Source organism: Artemia sp. Qi Xiang Cuo, chromosome 9 (genome assembly GCF_049724085.1).
Source record: "Artemia sp. Qi Xiang Cuo chromosome 9, ASM4972408v1, whole genome shotgun sequence".
Classification (NCBI taxonomy): Eukaryota; Metazoa; Arthropoda; class Branchiopoda; order Anostraca; family Artemiidae; genus Artemia; species Artemia sp. Qi Xiang Cuo.
In genome coordinates this window covers 74,901,912-74,925,242 of record NC_142802.1, presented here as the reverse complement: position 1 = coordinate 74,925,242, position 23,331 = coordinate 74,901,912, and the positions used below count along the sequence as shown (strand labels likewise).

The 23,331-nt window shown below is 36.1% G+C and overlaps 1 protein-coding gene across 1 annotated transcript in view; it reads right to left on the bottom strand.

Annotated features, from left to right (window-relative positions):
- LOC148949025 (acetylcholine receptor subunit alpha-like) overlaps window positions 1-23,331 on the bottom strand; it is a 310,500-nt gene that overhangs the window by 2,083 nt on the left and 285,086 nt on the right. The gene's annotated exons all lie outside the window — the stretch shown is intronic.

Sequence of the window (23,331 nt, the reverse complement as noted above, 5' to 3'; positions counted from 1 at the left end):
TACAGTATTGCAATTCAGGCGTTTTTTTCCGCATGACCGAACGTAAAAAGTGAGATTTCCTCAAAGTTTCTTGGTTTGAACTCTAATGGGAATCTACACAGAGGTATTGCTTCCAAAAAAACTAAAATGTAATATATTTGTTTCTTTTCTATATGTAAACAAATCTTTGTTTCTATTTTAGAGTGTTTCTTTTTCTTTTACATTTTCAATTGCCAAGTAGAATAAAATATTTTATTGATTTCATAGATGCAATTACGAATATCCTCATTTAGAAAATTTGCCAGAGGAAATAGCAAAGATAAGCATTGCTGGTTAGAATATTTCAGTTCAGTTCTGTCTAACAATCAAACAGTTCGTTGTAATGAACTGTAAGTAAGGAATGACCAGGCTCAATAGTAACAGAAACTCTAAAAAACGGATATACGACGATCCAAAACAGATATATACGACGTAATTTTCGACATAACAACTTTAAATTGGGTGTTGTTTAATTGACGGTCGCTGTATATGTGACCGAAATATCTGGACTTTTTTAATTTTTTTTCATTAGCTAAATAAATGGATTTATCCCCATTTGAAAATTTATTTGTTCGTCTTAGAACGGCAGTGTGATATAAGAAAACAACACCTAATTTAAAGGTGTTATGTCGAAAATCACGTCGTATATATGGGGGAATGAGACCAACACAGTAAACATCTATAAACTCAACATTTGTTTTGCAATTAGAAGACATGGAAGGCTTTGCCACCTTCATTGGAAACTTGTTTTACATTTGGGCAAGATTAAAGAAGAAAATTTACATCAAGAACTTTGAATGAACTTTGTCAATGAACTCTCTCTGAAAATATTCTAGTGAATAATCCGGGATTTCATTATTTTGTGAATGACCCGAAAAATTATTAATTTTGTTGTATATAAATATGCTAGTTTCAATTTTATTATTTTAGAATTTCTACTGAAGACGGTCGCTGTATATGTGACCGAAATATCTTGACTTTTGTACCTGTTTTTTCACTGTCTAAATACACGGATTTATCCCCATTTGAAAGTTTAATTTTTCGGCTATTAACAGTAACCAAATCAACACGCAAAAATCATCAAATTAGATATGCAAAAAAATAACAAATATGTAACACTTTGACAAAAATTGCTGAATGGTCAAAAAATTAGAGGTAACACACCCCTCCCCACCCCCGGGATGCTGCTGCTCCCATCACAACCCACTATTTGGCAGTAAGAGTTAATTGTCCTTAAAAATTATCCATTCAAGCTTCCTAGAAGTGTTACGGGGGGAATAGAATTTTATTAGAGTACAAGAAATCCCTTGCAGGATTACATGCTGTATTTGTGGAATATCATCACATATAGCAATTTAGTTGGCAAGTAGATGTTGGCCAAGAGAATCGGAAACTAGTCAGACTCGAAACTCTAAGTTCAATGAAAAAAAAATCAAGGAATCTATCTAGCAACATCTAGACTAAACAATACCGTCCTTTGTATGGCTCTAAATAATTATTACCTGTGTAGCTATATTCCACCTACTATATATTAGAAACTATCAACTATCAAAGTTTAGCAAAAAAATATTAGCAACATATGGCACTGCCACCAAATTACCCACAATTATTTTTGTCAATACTATGTTTGCTCCCAATTTGGTTAATTTGGAATATAGGACCCTGATGAGATAGCTAAGAAATAAACATACCATTCAATTCAGTCTGTTGTCTTGATTCGGTCTTGATACTAATTAAATAAAAAAAACAAGTTTTTTTTAACTGAAAGTAAGGAACGACGTTAAAACTTAAAACGAACAGAAATTATTCCGTATATGAAAGGGGCTGTCCCCTCCTCAACGCCTCGCTCTTTACACTAAGGTTTTTTATTGTTTAAAAAAAATTAGAGTTGTGAGAATGTCAAACTTTAGCGTAAAGAGCGAGGCGTTGAGGAGGGGACAGCCCCTTTCATATACGGAATAATTTCTGTTCGTTTTAAGTTTAACGTCGTTTCTTACTTTCAGTTAAAAAAAACCTGTTTTTTTATTTAATCTTTGAACGTTTTTGAATTCATGCAGGTTTTGATTTTGGCTTACCGTACATGAATAATTAAAACAAAATTTGCATATTAATTTTACTTTTATTTGGTTAAATGGCTTTCTCGACACTTGTTTAATTTTATTTACGAAAGTTTGTATTAGTAATAAATATACGTAACTTACGAATTAACTTGTGTTACGACCTTCTATCTTCATATATTTTTAATACGTATATTAGGGGCTCGCCTACTAGTCAATACCTCGCTCTTTAAGCTAAAGTTCGAATTTTGTTCCGATTCTTTAAAAATGACCTCTTAATCACAAAGGCCGTTATTTAGAATAACAGCTCTTATGAAAGTACTAAAAAATCTTTGGCTTAAAAATTGAGGTACTGACTAGGGGGTGAACCCAATTATACACGTAGTATTTTCTGTTAGTTTTAAGTTTTGATGTTACTCCTTATTTTCAGTTGGAAAACTTGCTTTTTTATATTTAATTTCTGATCTTTTTTTAAATAATGCTGGGAAATCCGGCGCCACCTTCATAGTAATCTCCCTCTCCCCCATGAAAACTTCCTTCATGTAAAGATCCTCCCACATAACCATCAGCCCATCCACCCCCCTACTACCAGAAAAAATCCCCCCTGAAAACGTCTGTATACTTCCTATTAACCAATACTATATGTTAACATTGGACAAAGTTCATAACTTTCAGCCCTCTCCCAGGGGACTTCGGGGGATTAAGTCATCCTACAGGAAATATTTATCCTATTTTCAACCATGCTGAACAAAATCGCTGTCTCAAAATTTTGATCAGGTGACTTTGGGAAAAAAATGAGCGAGGGAGGGGGCCTAGTTGCCCTCCATTTTTTTGGTCACTTAAAAAGGGCACTAGAACTTTTAATTTCCGATCCAATGAGTCCTCCTATGAAATTTTAGGACCACTGGGTCGATACGATCACCCCTGGAAAAAAATTAAATAAATAAACACGCATCCGTTCCATGATCTTTCTTCTGGAAAAAAATGCAAAATTCCACATTTTTGTAGATAGGAGCTTGAAACCTCTACAGTAGGATTCTCTGATACGCTGAATATGATGGTGTGATTTTCATCAAGGTTCTATAACTTCTAGGGTGTCTTTCTCCCTTTTTTTCGAAAATCATCCAAATATTCTCGTAACTATTGATGGGTAGGACTATACTTGATGAAAGTTATAGATTTGAAATCAGTATTGAAATCTGATTCTTTTGATGTATCTATTGGTATCAAAAACCCGTTTTCTAGAGTTTCGGTTACCATTGAGCCGGGTCACTCCTTACTTACAGTTCGTTACCACGAACTGTTTGATAAAAAAAACGAGTTTTTTTTAACTGAAAGTAAGGAACGACATTAAAATTTCATGTTAGTTTTAGTTTTTAATGTCGCTCTTTACTTTCACTTAAAAAAAACCTGTTTTTTCATTTAATTTCTGAATGTTTTAGAATTAATGCAGCTTTGATTTTGGCTAGCCGTACATGAATAATTAAAATGAAATTTGCATATTAATTTTAATTTTTCTGGCTAAATAGCTTTCTCGAAATTTTGATCTGACGTAACTTAAGAAATAACTGACGTAACGAACATGTATATTCGTATATTTTTATTACGTAAATGTGGGTGTTCCCCCTAGTCAATACCTCGCTCTTTACGCTAAAGTTCGAATTTGTTTCTATTATTTAAGAATGACCCCTGAATCACAAAGGCCGTTTAATTAGAATAGATAGCTTTTTTGAAAGCACTAAACAAACTTTAGAGTAAAGAGCGAGGTATTAAATAGGGGGAGAGTTTTAATGTTGCTCCTTACTTTCAGTTGAAAAAACTTGTTTTTTTATTTAATTTCTGATCGTTTTTTTTAAATAATACAGAGAAAACCGGTGCCCCTTATAGAAATGTCCCTTCCCCCATGACAATATCCTCCATGGAAAGATCCTCCAACGTAGCCTCCTCCACTGATCCCCCTCCCTACCAGAAAAAATACCTCTTGAAAACATCAGCATACTTTCAATTAACAAATACTATATAATCAATGGGCAAAGTTCATAACTTGCAGCCCTTCCACCGGGGACTGGGGAATTAAGTCATCTTCAGACACATATTTATTATGTTTTCGACTATGCTGAACAGAATGGCTGTCTCAAAATTTTGATTCGGTGACTTTGAGAAATAAATGAGCGTGGGAGGGGGCCTAGTTGCCCTCCAATTTTTTTGGTCACATGAAAAGGGCACTAGAATTTATAATTTCCTTTCGAATGAGCCCTCGCGCGATATTTTATAACTTCTGGATCGATAGGATCACCCCTGGAGAAAAAAAAAAATAAATAAACACGCATCCGTTATCTTTCTTCTGGGGAAAAAAAAATGCAAAATTCCACATTGTTGCAGATAGGAGTTTGAAACCTCTACAGTAGGGTTCTCTGACACGCTGAATATGATGGTTTGATTTTCATTAAGATTCTGTCAGTTTTAGGGGAAGTTACCCCTTTTTTCGAAAATAAGGCAAATTTTTCAGGCTCTGAAGTTTTGATGTGTAATACTAAACCTAATTCAACTTATATATTTGAAATCAGCGTAATAACCCAATTCTTTCTATGTATCTATTGGTATCAAAATTCCGTTTTTTAGAGTTTCGGCTACTGTTATGTGGGTCGCTTATTACTTACAGTTCGTTAACACCACAGTTCATATAATTATCCAGTAAGCTTATCGCAGATTATTTCTGGTCTTCGTTCTCGGTGCGAACGAAAAGCTCCTCCCACTTCTTCGTGCAGTTATTAATAGCGGGTTTCCACTTGTTTCCGATTGTTTCGTGTAAAGTGCATTATTCGTAATAGCGGGTTTCCACTTGTTTCCGATTGTTTCGCGTCTGACTTGTCGCCCCGTGAAAAGATCTGACGCCACTTATGTTTCTACGTTCTCTGGAGCACTCGCACCCCGGTCCGGGTTTTTATAATGGGTGAGATAGGGAAGGATCATACTGGATAATTATATGAACTGTGGTTAACACAAACTGTTTGAAAAACAACAGCAGTCAAAATAACACAAAGGATACAGGAAAATGACGTATGAAACGGGTTTTTGCGTCTTTTGCTCGCTAGATAGCACTTTTCGGGAAATCTGAAGTTCAGATCCAAATTTAATAGACTCCCTCTTCTTATTTTAAAGTGTCGTTTTTATTTTCGGTATCAGCGTTTTTTAGGTTCTTTTTGTATATGTTTCATAATAATCCCATTCCGTCGTACTCCCTTCTTGAAAAAAGCGAGATAGCCAAGCGTGGCGCCCAGACTATAAAGTATAATTTCCATGGAGTTGGTCTAGTTCATTTCATTTTACTTAATCCAATAGACAAAACATTCTGCCATTTTTGTGTATTAGATATTAACAATCCAAGTTCTCTAAAATCTAAAAAATTAAGTTAAAGTGGATATTATTGACCCGGCCTTTCAGTGGCACATTTAAAGACGAGACATTCTTCCTAAAATAAAGCTCTAAGACCTTTAGGTGGACCGAATCAGTAGAAGTGACCCTAAAGCTCCGAACGGGACTCCTTATATGGGCATAGAATACGGACGGGACTCCATATATGGGCATAGAGTCATTAGGGAGAACACGTGGTTAATGGGGTCAATGACCTCTTTTTCCAAGGTCGATTTATTTGATGTTCCTATGTGTAATAACTCCGGAACGAAGGTTGAACAAGCGCATTGAATTCTAACGGGGACAATGTTATTGATCTAGGACTCGAAGGGGAAGTGAATTTCCGAGAACTTGATTGCGTAATCGATTGTGAATGTTATGATCCAGAAATAGTATTTGTTGTTGTTGCTCTAGCCAAATGTTATGAGTTTCCCGAAAACAGTTAGATCACGTGTTTCCTTCTCAGCCAATATGAGGGCTTGTTTACATAGTAGCGGTGGAGTGAATATAAAGAAAGGATTTTTGCTATAGTTTTATTAGTCGGTGAATAGAATTCAAGGAGTGAGAAGAAGAAGAACAGTTTGACTTTACTCATTTGGATATATAATTGTGATGGCGATGAGTGGAATGTTAACCCTATTAGAAGTTGATAGTGGAGTTGATGATAATAGTACAAGAGCACCAAACATTGCGGTGGAAATCACGAAAGGTTCACGGCTTTGTCTGGAATTGGATGCAGTATATGCAAGATATGTGATATCCTTGAGCAAATTTAAAATGGAGGATCAATTATGTTTTGCCGCTAAAGTTGATATAGCACATGTGAATAGACTTCAATGTGCTTTAAGTGCATTGGTGAAACATATTGAAGACAATAAACAGTATCGTTAATTGTACATGCTCTATATTATTGATGTTGTTGTAATTATTCAATAAAATTGTTTCGAAATCGAAAATGTTCTCTTTTCTTTTCTGGTTAGGGCTAACGAATCAGGCGCAGTCTAGAGTCAGCAGTCGTAGTGAAAGGACTGAAAAATGAATAAATTTGAGAAAGAGAGAATTAGATCAAATCTAGTGTTTATGGAAAAACATTTGATTTTGGATGATGATTTTCTCAAGTTATCTCTTCAACGCAGGATATTCTCTTGTCATGGAACACTTGACAATATAATGAGGAGTGATCCCCCCACATTGGTATATTGTATGAAACTTTAAAAATGTGACTCAAATTCATATATTCAATTTATTAATATATTAATTGGAACAACGCAGAATCATATCGTGAATATACTTTTGAAGAAATTGCCAATAGATTCAATTTAGATGGCTCCCCCATACTTCGACAGAGCTAACGTCACAGAGCTACTCCTCTCTCCCCCATTTCCCTCTCGTTGAATTTATCGATCGAAGAGGATCAGTTTCGTTTTATCTGTGAGTGAGTTGACATCGGAAACCGAAAAATGTTCTATATATGTCCATTGTGCATGTACACTCGTGGCAGTTGGAATCAATGTGAGAATTGTACAATTATAGATGAATATAGTGAAAAGCGTAAATAATGTAATCATTGCAAATTACATAGAGGATATGCTGTACAAATTAAAGTTTGTAATTCATGTCTTGATGAGGTGTGTGACTCTCATCTTAGAGGGCACCTATGCTCCAATTGTCACTATGATAAATGTGATCAGTGGGAGAATACTTACCCCGCTATGATTGGAAAGAATCCTAAACGTGATTTTAGTTTATTTCTACGAGATTGGTATCGTCGTGGATTTAAATTATTCTGGGAAGAGGAATCTGGCCTACGATTCAACTGTTGGGGTAACAAGACAATTTGGTTTCTACGTCATCCCTGTGATGACACTACCTACTATGACTATAAACCAAGTGATTTTTATTTGGCAGTTACCGAATGTGATTCACCATTTGAAAACATTGTATGTGATATTGCTTCAAATAGACAGATTGAAACTCGTGAATTTCATAATATGAATGAAAATAGTATCATTGACTATACAAAGAGATATGACACGATTGTAGTTACATTGTAAGGTATAAAATGTGACCCTGACTTTGCAGTCAATCAAGATCAACATACAGTGAATCCAAATGATTTACCAGCAATAGTGGCTCACGACAGTTGCCTATATATTGAAGATGAAGAAATATAAAGTGAAGATTTAAAGACATTGTTGTATATATATGCATTTTATTAATAAACAAATTCACAAACATTTTTAAAGCAATTTAATCTTAGGGCACTGAAATCAATACTATATAGGTCTGAGAGGATATTTTCCACTAGAAAGTCATTCAGACGTGGATTGTCAACATAAATGTGGAGAAACTGCTTGTAAGTACAGCCGCGACATCGGAACACAAAATATATTTTTTATCCCTGTTTTTATCCACAACTCTAATTATGACTTAAAATTTATTTTACCGGCACTGGCACGGATGCAGAGGGAGGGAGGGGGAGTAGATTGTCCATGGGTAAATAGTTCATTTACCTATAACATTATTCCCAAATCGGCTGAGAAGTTATTGCTTCTCGAACTGAAATGATAGGCAGTGTATAATGGGCATACGTTTTGGAATAAAATCAGGTTTTTAGATTCCTTTAGTTTTTTCCCCAAGGCATTGAGTCAATTGATTCAAGTGCAAAAAAGCGACAATTTTGATAGCTTTCCCTTGCTTAAACAGCACTTTCCAGACAGTGAAATGTATGACCTGTTGACCTGCAAAGGTATATACGCATACGACTATTACTGTTCTGGCGCACGCTTAAGCGAGGAGAAACTACCTCCAATTGAAGCTTTTTACAAGTCACTGACCAACAGTGAATGCACAGCCGCGGATTTTGAGTTTGCCAAGAAGGTGTAGTCCAAGGGGAATTGTAAAAATGGGTGGGATTATTGTAGACTGTACTTGGCCAGTGACGTTCTAACTCTGTTGGATATAGTCTGTAAGAACACAGACCAGATCTATTCAGAGTTCGGGTTAGCTATAGGCTATTATTTTTCTACACCCCATTTAGTGATGGATTTAATTTTAAAAATTAGCAGGGAGGAAATAGGCCTAATCACCGATGTAGATCAGCACCTCTTTGTAGAGCGTTCAATGTGGGGGGGGTATGTTTTTCACGGGGACCGCTTCTTATCAACCGATCCGAGCGGGCAAAACACCGGTGCAAAGTCAAATGCTGCGCTCTCGAACAAGAACTCATTGTACCCCTCGGAAATATCAAACTACTCTTTGCCGTGTGGAAACTATCAATGGATTGATAATCCCTGTGAGGTCCCCGAAATTACCACCGTCGAGGACAACGGGCCACAAGGCTGGTTCTTTGAAATTGACGGTCACATTCTGCTGGCGCTTCACGACTCAGTCAAAGATTTTGTCTTTCCCTGTATCAATCGGCCCGTGAGCAGGGACTCTCTGAGCCCCTACAATCGTTCATCGGTTGAGGATATGGGGATGCATTGGACTCCCTCTAAACTGAAACTGATTGCTGATTTGGACCCTAAGGAGAATATCGTTGTTCACCATGTGCTTTTGCACTGGATGGTGAGCAATGGTTTCAAGATCACCAAAATACACAGGGTCCTGCAGTTCAATCAGCGACCCTACTTGAAAACGTTTATCGAAACCTTTGTCGATAAACGCTCTAGGGCAAATTCAAAGGTGGAGAAGGAAGTGTATAAGCTCATTCTAAATTCAGCGTTTGGCAAAATGTGTGAAAGCGTTCGTAATAGATCTCGCTGCGACGTCGTAACTGACCCTCTAGAGTGTGCACGAATTATTGCCAACCCCAATTTTACATCGTTCACGAGCATAGAGACTGGCATGGTTCTTCTACACAGGTGAAAGCGAAATGTGGTACTGAACAAGAATATTGCAGGCGGCAGTTCAGTACTGGGAATTTCAAAAAATCTCATGTTGTCGTTCTTTTACAATGTGTGCAAGGTGCAATGGCCACGGGAGGGGAGGTTCAAGTTTACTATGGTGATACAGATTCTCTGCTGTTAAAGGTAAATGGGACTGAATTGGATTTATTGGGTGATTTGCAAAATGGGGTGCACATCAGCTCGCGGATGGATTTCACCAACTGGAATCCATCCCTCTACCCCGAGTTGGTGAAACGTCAAGCCCCCAACCAATTATTAATGTTAAAATCAGAGACGGGGAGTGATTTGATATCCCGGGGGTGCTCCCGGGCCCCAAAGTCTATTGCTTTGAAACACAAAGTGGGGATGAAAAGAAGGCGTGTAAAGAGGTGCACACACACCTCGTAAGGAACAATTTTAACCTGAGCGTGTACTGAGACTGTATAGAAAATAGCTTAGGCCCAAAAGAACAAGTGCTTGGAATTCACTCTCTAGAGTATAGACATTATGGTGTAAGAATGGAAAAAAATGCAATGTCGTGTCTATCCAACAAAGTCAATGTGCTCGAGAATGGTGTGACTGTCCTACCCCACGGCCACTACCGTATTTCAGACCGAGTTGAATGCATAGACTATCGCAATCAACTTGGTCTGGATAAATTAACCTAACCACCACCACTCAACCTGTTCATAAATTAACCTAACCAGCTAATCTAACCACCACTCAACCTGTTCATCTAACCCAAGCACTAACCACCACCACTAACCCATCCACTAACCCGCAGTAGCAGTGACGACAACTATTCTCTTCCCGCCGCCGCTCCTGGGGGGAGGGGGGGGTCCCTTCCCGTGGCCGCCCAGGGGGGTGGGGGGGTCCCGCCCGCAGCCGGCCGGCCTTCGGCCCAACGGCCCTGGGAGGGGGGGGGAACCTTTAAATTCACCGTAATCAAGTTCAACTGTGCTACTAGTTCCCTGAGTGTATTTTGTTGTACAAAAAGTGTTGTATAGAAAAGTGTGTTTTTTTTGTTTTTTTTTGTACAGAAATTTGTTTAAGTTGACAATAAGTGCTTTAAAAGATGGACAGAAAGTTGCTTAAAGACAATAAGTGTTGCTGATGGACAAAAGTTTTTTATATTGTAAATAGAGTGTTATCGTTGCAGTTCATGTTGAACAAATAGAGTTTTCATTTTTACCCTGAAACTTTGTCAACTGTTCTTGTTGAACAAGTGTTATTATTATTTTTATCGTTATGCAGATCATGTTGACTGCACAAATATTTGTTTTCATGCTGTGTCGAAATAAATGCTACCATAAAATATTTTTGTTGTTGTTCTTGAATAGATAGATCTATGGGGGAAATTACTACTTATTCATTGAGCACATATGATTTACAGTTAGTTGTAGTCCGACTGTTGTCCCCACTAACAGCATGTATCAATTTAAGACACCATCCAAATTATGTTTTTGTGGGCCCTAAATGTTGTATAAAACAACGCTCTTAACTAGAATAATTAAAGATTATGATAAAAATGCTTTTGGAGAAGACGAAAAAAATCTAATATTGTCAAAGTATTGGTTTAGGGTGTTATGATAAAATAAAAGCTACTGCCACAACCACATCAATACAATTCATAAGAGGACTTGATGTTTTCAATAGTATTGAATCGAACTCGATGCTGATTATTGATGATTTGGCTGAATCCATTGAACAGTCCTCACAGGAAATGCTACAACTGTTCACCGTTCGCTCCCACCATGAACACATTTCCATTACTATGGTTCTACACAATCTGTTTCATCAGAGCAAATGTAAGCAAGCCCATGCATTGAATTGGACCATTTATATTATGGATAAAGTCATTTGCGGTTCGAGCTCACAAATAACTCTCAATAAATAGATAGACTCCAGTACACCAACATTTCTATTTTCAGCGTAAACACAGGCGACTAGCAAGTCAAATAGTTACATTTTGTTGGATATTAATCAGAGCACACCCGAGGATCTTCGTGTACTCACCGACATTTTCAACAATGAAATTACAGTATATCTTCCGGTGAACTGTAGAAAAGACTATTAGTCGCCATTATGACACTGAAGAAACTACACGAACAACGGCATCTGTTTTCCGTTTTAAGCACTTCAAAACCATTGCTTAGGAAGGCTATACTCAAACATAGGGTTGACAATGATTTCATTAATCTAATATCTGAACTTTGTTTAAATTTAACTGAGGGCAATGTACAACTGCAATAAGGTGTTAGACAACAGAAAAAGCAAAAGCGTTCCACTGTAGGCGCCTGGGCTTTAAAAAAAAAGGTAAAAAATTTAAAAAGAACACGACTCCTTCAGGCGGGTGGTAGCTTTTTCACACTTTTACTACCGATAATTGCAGGACTTGTAAACAGTCTTCTCTAGAGAGAATGGCAAAACCCTATAAATTGACACCATTTGAACTTGTCCTCTCGCCCGTCGAACATTTTGAAGACAATCTAAGCAAATTTAATAACGATGAGAATATTGCCGATGACAAAAAACTGCTTTTACTTCAAGATGCATTGCGACGTGTGGACAAACATAAATCATATCATTAGAGACCCATCACCAATCCTATGAAACATTAAACAAATTCGGAAGATTCTGCAGTGCAATCAATGGAGAAGGACTTGAATTCAAATGCATTGAAAATTGGAAACCTATTGCTATTGATCTATTGACAATAGAGTTAAAGAGTATTATCATATCTCGTGTTAGAAACTGGTAATCAAGTTCAAGTCAAGAGCACCGGGAAGCGAATTATAATTCAGGGAAAAAGTTATAATCTAGTTGATTTAATTTGTGATAGTGTAAAGAATTGTAAAGGACTTTTATAATATGACAATAATCTATACAGATTTCTCTATTTATCAAACTTCCCCAAAAGTCTTATTGGCAATAAGTAGATTCTAAAGAAACTAAAAGAATATAGTCCTCCTCCTCCAACACCATTTAAAAAAGAAGAAGATTCAATATTTGAAGATATTAGCAGCGTCACTGATTTTACAACACCTATGGCTGCTAGTCAAAAGCGCAGACGAATTGATTCGTCCACCAGTGTGCGAAAAGGGAGTGGACATTACACTATATGTTTACACTCGAAATGGATGAAGTTTTGAAAGGTGTCTATGAAAATATTGGCGAAGCGGGAAGTTTAAGTTCCCCCAAAACGCTTTCCAAAGTCTCTGGCACCACAATGAAAAAAGCAAAAGAGTATCTAGAGAATGAACCGAGTTACACACTACATCGAAATCACAGGCTTCACAGCAAACAATATCGACAAACTAAAGCCTTTTTCCCTCTGCACATAATGGAAACGGATCTTTTAACTCTAGACGCACTTCAACAGCGTCACAATGCACCCTACAAATATATTCTGATGGCAATCAGTATCTTTAGTCGCTATGCCTATGCAATCCCACTACGATCAAAGAGAGGTCTTGAAGATGTACGGGGCATTGAAAGTATTCTAGAACAGGATTCATATAGAAAAATTCAATCGGATCGTGGCAGTGAATTTGTTAATCCCCATGTGCAAAAGTTTCTTTTGAAATATAATACAACACTTTATCATAGTCACAGCCCGATAAAGGCTGCATTGGCTGAACGATTAATAAGAACGATTCGTCTATTAATTTCAAGATATTGCACATTGAAAAATACACCGGCTTTTATTCATGATTTAGATAAAACCATGTTGATTTATAATCAACGACCCCATTGATCATTGTCCAACTCAAGCCCTCGGGATGTTCACTAAAGTAAAAATACATTTGATGCTTTTCTAAAGCAATACTCCAATGCTGAAAAAGAAAAAAAAAAGAAGGAGAAATTCAATGTTGGTGATACTGTTCGAATTAATAGAACCACCAATATTTTTGAAAAGGGAATTTATTTATGGAGCAACGAACTTTTTAAAGTGTCCAAAATTCTAGACACCATACCCATAACATATTGACTGCGAGACACTAAAGATGACGAGATTCTTGGCGGTTTTTATGAATATGAACTGTAAAAAGTTAGCAACACTACTGAAATGTATCAAATTGAAAAGATATTAAAGAGTCGTACACGCCATGGCAAGAGACAGTTGCTTGTTCGCTGGCTAGGATACAACTCAGATTTTGATTCTTGGGTCAGTGCTGAAGATATTGACAATGCCCAATGATTTCTATGTGACTTTCATGTTCAATGTTTCTGATCCTCTCTACAATGACTTGAATAGAACAAGTGATTTTTGGACGAAAATCTCCCCCACCATTAAATTCGACGACAACGGAAAGTTTGAAGTGGCTCTACTCGACTGTATTCTCAAAAATACCTACGACATCCTGAGAAAAGATCGTAAATATGAAATAAAAATTAGGCCATATGATTGGCCGCCGCCACCAACAGGTGATCAAGAACAAATTCAAAAAATCAATTGGATGGATTATCCATATATTGAATTACCCTATGAGGAACTCACCTGTATGAATGATTTATGTCGTTCTATTAATAAAAGAATTTCCGCTCGTAAAAAGGAGGCTTTTCATTTCAACTATTCAAAGGAGGAGGGCAAGATCTACATTAGTTCACCTATTGCCAGTGAAAAGGTTATTCTCAACGATAATCTAAAGGACGTTCTTGGCTTTAAGCTCAATATAATCAATGGTAAAAGTGCCTGAAACACTCATTTCATTTTTGCTGACTATCCACCTGCCTTCTCCACGGACACCTGTATATTACTCTACGCTTCATTTGTGGAAACATCTCGAGTTGGTAATTCAAATGTTCCCCTCCTACGAGTTCTTGAACGAAAAACCAATCAATAACATATTCAACACTACAATATAAAGCATCTTCAGTATATTCCCGTAAACACTTCCTATTTGGAACTCTGTAAGTTAAGACTAAGAACCGAATTTGGTGACCCCATAGCAATTTCATAATGTTTGGCTGTGATTACATACCATTTTCGACCCATCGTTCAACAGAAAGATGTCTAATAAAAAACTGGTATTCACTTGTCCTGATATTGACAGCTATGTTAATACTCTTGGCCCGAGACAACAGGGCACTAGAATGAACTACTACAAAGGTCGCTCGTCAATGTCTGGCTACGGTCTTGGCAGTTGGTTTGCTAAGCTGTTTTGCTCTTCACTACCACTGGCTAGAAAATATCTTGTACCGGCTGCGACAGATTTTGCATCCTCTACACTATAGGATTGGAGCTCTGGCAAGGATTTAAAAAAAAGTGCTTCGGAAAATCTTAGGTCCAGTGCGCGAATCCTTGGCGAGAGATTAAAACAAAATGGTAAAGGCTTAAAAAGGTCAAGAAACAATGCATCACTCATCAGTCTCTACTCAGGTCGGAAACGAAAGACATCATCCCTCTTGTCAAAGAAAAGAAGGAAAAAGCCGACACGTGCTGTAACCAGAAGTCCCAGAAAGAAAATTGTTAGATCGAAACTAGATTTCTTCTCCTAAAATGTCCTACCTGCCACATAAGGATTCTCAACCTTCAATCACCGCCGCATTGAATCTATTCAATGCTGAAAATGTTGATGTGAGTGTCAAGCATGGATACTATGAACAATTTTATCCACAACAACCCCTCTCCGATAATATTCACTTTCAAATTTATTCCAATGAATACTACTTTATGGACATGCCTTCAACATTTATAGATTTGCAAATGAAAGTCCAGAAATCCGATAATACAATGCCAATTCGGGTCGATGGAATATACTATGAAAATTATATCCTACATAATTTATTTCGTCAAATTAGTGTCTACATCAATGGCACATTTGTGAGCAAAAGCAAAAATCTTTCAAATTATACAAGCTATCTGCAATTCAAGCTTATGAGAACAAATTCATAAAAGAAATTTAGAGGCAACTCCAGTGGATATTAATATATCACTAATACTGATAGTACAGATGCACTTAAAAATGCTACAACTAGTCAATTACATCTAGTGGGAAAAATACATCATTAAATATTTAATATAGCCCAATGGCTGCCACACAATGTTAAAGTGGATACAAAACTGACGCTTGTACCCTCCAATTTCATATTGAGAAAAGAACTTTCTGCCAATCCTGATGCAAGTCTCTCCCTCACCTCGGCAATACTTCATGTACGCAAACAACAGGTCATGAGTTCTGTTGCTTTGGCCGTGGAAAAACTGAGAGCCACTGGCAACAACGTTAAACTACTTGTTCCTCATACAATCACCAATCAACGTCATATTGACAGGGGGTCACGCACCTTCACCGATTCATCCTTTATCAATGGTGAAATTCCGTCAAAATTAGCGTTGGCATTTGTAAAAAGCGCCAGTGCAATAGGATCATGGACTGAATGTCCACATAAATTCGAGATGTTTGGACTTTCGTCTCTTGTGTGCAAAGTAAACGGCATCCCACTCTACAATCTATCCTTTGATAAATCCTATAGAACATTGTATGAGTTGACCATGCAAACCCTAGATCATGACTCTCAACTATTTGAAAATGGTATAACCGAAGATATGTTTGCTAAAACACATGGTATCATTGTTCTGGATTTGTCAGGTACACAGGATATGAGTATCGTACGTACGGGGAGTGTGCGTTTAGAGTGTACATTTGCCGACCTATTGGCTGAGAGTATTGCACTAATCTCACTAAATCAATATGAAACCTATTGGTAAATCACTCCCGAAGGCAGTGTTCTACTAGACTTGGCGCCATGAACACCAGTCCAATAATCAATGTATTTAATATGGACCCCTACTTGTCCCAGTACAAATCCTATTGTCTGCCCTCAGACTTTCTTGGAAAAATTCAAAGTGTTAACAATACCTTAATTATTGTTAATAGCAGTCAGTTAACTGTGTTGACAGGTCATTGGCTGTGCTTCTATCAAACAAAGAATACGATTGAGTTTTTTGATCCTCTTGGTCTACCCTCCACATTCTACACACCTCACATCAGCAACTATATAGAGAGCAGTGGGAAAACTATTATTCAAAATCGGAAGAGGGTGCAGGATCTAACGACTAAAAGCTGTGGCTTCCATGCGCTACTATATTTTGTGTTCCGATGCCGTGGCTATACTTACAAGCACTTTCTCCTCATTTATGGTGACAATCCCCGTCTGAACGACTTTCTAGTGGAAAATATCCTCTCAGACCTATATGGTATTGATTTCAGTGCCCTAAGAGTAAAGTGCTTAAAACATGTTTGTGATTTTGTTTATTAATAAAATGCATATATATATACAACATTGTCTTTAAATCTTCATTTTATATTTCTTCATCTTCGATGTATAGGCAACTATCGTGAACCACTAATGCTGGTCTATCATTTTGATTCACTGTATATTGATCTTGATTGACTGCAAAGTCAGGGTCATATTTTCTTCATTAAAATGTAACTTCACTCTTTTCATATCTCTTTGTATAGTCAATTATACAATTTTCATTCATATTATGAAATTCAACGAGTTTCAATCTGTCTATTTGAATCAATATAACATAAAGTGTTTTCAAATGGTGAATCACATTCGGTAACTTCCAAATAAAAATCACTTGGTTTATAGTCATAGTAGGTGGTGTCATCACAACAATGACGTAGAAACGAGATTGTCTTGTTACCCCAACAGTTGAATCGTAGACCAGACTCCTCTTCCCAGAATAATTTAAATCCACGACGATACCAATCTCGTAGAAATAAACTGAAATCACGTTTAAGATTCTTTCCAATCATAGCGGGGTAAGTATGCTCCAACTGATCACATTTATCATAGTGACATTTGGAGCACAGGTGCACTCTAGGATGCGAGTCACACACCTCCTCAAGACATGAATTACATCCTTTAATTTGTACTGCATAGCCTCTATGTAATTTACAAGGATTATATAATTTATACTTTTCACTATAGTCATCAATAATTGTACAATTCTCACATTGATTCCAATTGCCAAGAGTGTACATGCACAATGGACATATATAGAACATTTTTGGGTTTCCGATGTCAACTCACTCACAGATAAAACGAAACTGATCCTCTTCGTTCGATATATTCAACGAGAGGGACATGGGTGAGAGATGAGTAGCTCTGTTACTCTACCTCTTTCGAAGGATGGGGGAGCCATCTAAATTGAATCCATTGGAAATGTTTTCAAAAGTATATCCACAATATGATTCTGCTTTGTTCCAATTAATATATCATTAAATTGACTATAAGCATTTGAGTCACATTTTAAAAGTTTCATACAATAGTCCAATGGGGGGGAATCACTCCTCATTATATTGTCAATTGTTCCCTGACATGAGAATATCCTGCGTTTAAGAGATAACTCGGTAAAATCATCATCTAAAATCAAAATGTTCTTCCATAAACACTAGATTTGATCTAATTCTCTCTTTTGATCTAATTCTCTCTTTCTCAAATTTATTCATTTTTCAGTCATTTTACTACGACTGCTGACTCTAGACTGACCCTGATGCGTTAGATCTAACCAGAAAAGAAAGAAAAAATTTTCGATTTCGAAACAATTTTATTGAATAATTAGAACATTCGTAATAATAATATTGATTCTTTAGAATTAGCAACAGCTTTAATTTTATTGAATATGTTTTACTATTACACTTAAAGCACATTGAAGTCTATTCACTTGTGCTGTATAAACTTTTGTAGTGATACACAATTGATCTCCCATTCTAAATTTTCTCAAGGATATCACGTATCTTGCATATACTGCATCCCATTCCAGACAAAGCCGCCATCCTTTCGTAATTTCCACCGCAACGCTTGGTGCCCTTGTACTATTATCATGAACTCTACTATCAACTTCTAATAGGGTAAACATTCCACTCATCGCCATCACAAATATATATCCAAATGAGTAAAGTCAAACTGTTCTTCTTCTCACTCCTTGAATTCTATTCACAGACTAATAAAACTATAACAAAATCCTTTCTTTATATTCACTCCGCCGCTAATATGTAACCAAGCCCGCTGATTGGCTGAGAAGGAAAAGCATGATCTAACTGTTTCCGGGAAACTCATAGCATTTGGCTCGAGCAACTACAACAAATGCTATTTCTGGATCATAACATTCACGATCGATTACGCAATCAAGTTCTTAGAAATTCACTTCCCCCTCGAGTCCTAGATCAGTAACATTGTTCCCGTTAGAATTCAATGCGCATGTGCAACCTTCGTTCCGGAGTTATTACACATAGAAACATCAAATAAATCGACCTTGGAAAAAGAGGTCATTGACCCCATTAACCACGTGTTCTCCCTAATGACTCTATGCCCATATATGGAGTCCCGTCCGTATTCTATGCCCATATAAGGAGTCCCGTTCGGAGCTTTAGGGTCATTTCTACTCGAATCGTCAAATAGTATTCACTATTTGACGTGAAGACTAGAAATTCTAGAAAAACACTAGAAATTCTTTAAGGACTGTTCGACGTCTAAGATTTTAAATAACAAGTTCTATTCAGAAACCAAAGGCCTAAAATTAAATCTTCTTTGACTATAAAGATGAAAGTGTCCCTGGCCAGCATTTAGCTACTTTGACATACGTGCAGTACAATTTTTTGACATACAAGCAGCACACAATTAACCAAAGAAAGTCTTAATAGTGGGCTTTGGGTTTTAGTATGTCCGTAGTCATTAAATGAATGCAGACAGTAATAATCTAGGGATAATTTAAATTGATCAAGGAAAAAAAATGGTTATGGCTGCTTTGTAAGTGCTAGAATCTGCTTTCAAAATAAATTCTTGAAACCTTGAAATGTCTTTTTTTCTCTTCACTTTTAATTTAGATTAAGCAGAAGCTTTCTGCTTCATTTCAGTTTTTGAATTAAACATCAGTTAGTCTTACATATTTATGTATAAAAGCATTCTTTTTCCATAGATACAACAGTAGCTGCACTTTAGTAAAGAGTGAGTTACAGTCCATAGCAACCGAAAATTTAAAAACGTGTTAAAAAAAACTTTCTTGTAAAAGAAACATAAATAAATTTAACGTGATCTAGGGAAGGTAGTTCTTATTTAGTTTATCTTAATAGAAAAAGTTTATTTTAATAAAAAAAAATTGAGAATTTTGAAAAAGAGCTTGAAAGTCCCGATCATTGTATCGGAAAGAAATAAAGAAGCGCAATATTGCCGACCATCCTGGTCAAAACCCTCAATCTGAAGCTTTTGAACATCCCCCCCCTCTCTGATTCAAAAACAGAAAATTATTTCTTTTGCATGAGTGATAGAATTTCATCCCTAGTTTTTCTTTTGTTTTCTTTTTAAGTTCAAAAATGCCGTTCTAGATTTAGGAGCTGTTAAAGCAAGGCATCTAATCAGCCAAGTACTCAGGGCAAGGGTTGTAAGTTAAGCCCTGGAGGCACACAAGGTTTTTATAGAAAGCATGGTCATATTGACATCGGAGGGGGCTCATTGGATTGGTGATCAGGCAAAAATCTTTTAAATGTTTTCACTTTTATAACTTTAAGATATCAAAAATTAATTAAGATTTTCAGGAATAAATATCAGAACGTCTATATTTTTTCTAATTTCTAATTAATTAAAGAATATTTTCTATTTTAGAAAAACTATTTTCTAATTAATGAAAGAATAATAGGATCCCACAACGAACATAAATTATATAGGCAATCATAGCAAACAAACATAGGACAGGTACCATATAAATGAATAAATAAATATTGAAACGAATAAAACTTAAATTCAATATGCAAATAAAGCTTAAAAAGAATTAAAATATTTGACTATTAAAGAATAAATAAAACCCGTAACGATCAGTAATTAAATAAACAATCATAGCAAACAAATATTCAACAGGTACTAATAATATAAATGAATAAATAAACAATAAAACAAGTAAAAGATAAATTGAATATGACAATCAAGCTTAAAACGAACAAAAATCACTACAAACCAGAGTTTGGCTACTGCCCCCTTCCCTAACTGTAAAAGTCAAAGCCTTTTGCGTCATCGGCACTTTACTGAAAACTATATGTGCCTTGAACAGTGTTAGAAAGAACTAATAAAATTAAACTGAACCTTTTGTATATATATAGTTATATTGATTGCTGAAAGCTCATTAGCCAAGATTTTTTCTTCTTCGTAAATTTAATTCTATTTTCAATTTTGCAATAAGTAGAAAGGAAAATATTTGTAATATAATTCGTTTTCAGTTAAGCACCTATGATGCAAAAGGCTTTATACGTTGAAATTTAGGGAAGGGGGTAGTAGCCGAATTCTTGTTTGTAGAGATTTTTGTTCGTTTTAAGCTTGATTCGCATATTCAATTGGAGTTTTGCTCCTTTTAAGATTTATTTATTCATTTATATTAGTACCTGTTGTACGTTTGTTTGCTGCGATTGTTTATTTAATTTCTGTTCATATTGGGTTTTATGTATTCTTTAACAGTAAAAGATTTTTCGTTCGTTTTAAGCTTTATTTGCGTATTAAATTTAAGGTTTACTCGTTTTAAGATTTATTTATGCATTATAATGGTACCTGTCGCATGTTTATTTACTATAATTGTTTATTTAATTTCTGTTCGGTTTGGGCTTAATTTTTTTTTTTTATATTATTTATGGTCGTTTTGAGTTTGAATTATTATAGATTTTTATTTCTGCTGTCTTATGTTTAAAATGGCCTTTATTTTTCTTTGAAAACTTCTTTTTCGGAAAGTTTTTTTTAAATTAATTTGTGTTCGTTTTTGATTGCTAAAGTTTCAAGTTTTTCAAAATTCTCTTTTTCAAAACTAGATTTTTTCAACATGAAATTTTCATAAAAGTATCAAAAATAGTATCAAAGTAACAATATCAAATTGGCAAAGTATCAAAGTAAACAAAGCGTCAAAGTAAACAAAATATCAAAGTAACAATAAGCAACTTGCATAACTTACAGCCCCTGCCCCGTAAATCAGTAAATCCAAGTATCAAAGTACACATAGTATCAAAGTAATAATACGCAACTTGCGTGACTCACAGCCCTATCTCCGGGGGCTGGGGGAGGGTTCAAACCCAGAAAGGGGAGCTAGGTCTCCTTCAATAACTTTTGACTCTTAAAAAGAAACTACAACTTCCAATTTTCAATTCAATAGGCTTCATCCAAAGTTTATACGACCACCACTTGCATAAACACCTGCTATCCTCTGAGGCATAAGTTACAACCCTTTTCCCGGACTTTTGGGATTGTTTTAACCCTGAAGGCATTGTTGTATGATCTTTGGACCATTTTGAACAAAATAAATATCTCAAAATGGTTGTCCAAAGACATAATCGTGAATGTGGCTTTTTGACGTTTTCCAAAAACGGTTTTCAAGTTTCAAAAACTAAGAATTACTCCATCTTTTTCTTCTGAGTTGATTTGAAGGGGAAAAAGTATACAATAAGGTTGATAATTTTCCGCCTGATTTTTCTATTTTAGTTTCACTTTTAAAATTTACTTGAAAATTGAGAAAATTGAGAAAAAACAGAATCACATTCACGGTTTTGTCGAGGGATTTCATAGAAAGACGGCGCAAAACCATGAATGTAGCGGAGTAAACGTAATATTCCCAGTTTTTCCTTTGGAATCCATGGCAAAACCATGAATGTTTTATTATTTTAGCATGGAAGTTAAGAACTAGTTGATTTGAAAAATGAAGATTATATTGTAAAATATACTTCAAGTAAAATGGTGGAAAAAGTAAAAAAAATAAACTGGTACACCAATCTTTCACTGGTACATCGTTGAGTCCAGCTCCTCTTCATATCTTTCTTCGTATGCCAAATCCCGGACGGCAACACTAACCGGTAGAGAATCTCAGAAATGTCTCTTTTCAAGAGGAGTATACGACAAAAGAGTGCCCTTCTTTTTGCCTCTTGTTACCTTTTTTGCCTTTGCCTCTTGTATTTTCTTCTTTTTGCCTCTGTAATGCCTCTGTTCGTGCTTCTACATTCAAGTAAAGGTTCTTCTTTCTGCACGCTTTTCTCTAAGAAATCACACTTGGTGTAAGACTTTTCGCCGAAAGCTAGTTAGTAAAAAAAAAACATACCCAACGTGTTTTCGCTTTTCCACATTCGCAAATATTGAATTTGCATTGACAATACTTCTACCGGTTTGTTTCGTGACTCTCTGATAACCGTGAAAAGACTTTCAAAATCATATATCTGCCTAACCACAATTTTTTTTTTTCAATATTGCGATGAAGACCATCGGCAGCCATGCGAGTATGGCCTTTGGTAAGAAACTTTGAGACGAATTTCCTTCAGATCCTGGTGTCTATGATCATTCATAAGTAAAGAAAGAGCTGTGAAAATAGTAAAGTTCTCATTCTGAGCTGTGCAGTTGTCAGCCCAGAACTCAAACAATTCAGCACCCGGGAAGTTTTGAATGATCTTGAAAAATGCACTTGCCGCGTTGTCAGCTTCACGGCTCTGAACAGTTTCGTGCCAAACGACACAAACAGAGTTTTTATCCAGTTTTGGATTCACGGGGCAAAATGTTTCGTTTAGGACAACGAGCCGAATTGTGAAAAAATACTCCTTTATCTTTGGCATCATGGGCAGGAGCAAAAATTTATGCATATCAACGCAAAAAATCTTTTCCTTATCATTTTTTTCATACATTTTCCTTTCCCTACAGAGAACTTTGGCTGCTCTTGATTTTAATTTATGCCTTTCCCACATTAAGATTTCAATAGCGGTAAGTTCAGCGCTTCGTTGTCGTGGTCCAAGCAGATGTCACACATATAAGATGTTGACATTTTCAGAGATATGTTCACTGACAAAAGCACCTTCCGACATGCTTCAACTGAGGTTCGTACAAGTGGAAACTTCTTGCGGAATTATTTGTGCATAGTATTAACTTTAAGAAAGCGATCAAGATAGAACCTACTCGGTGCATTGTATCTTGTCTAGTGAGACGAG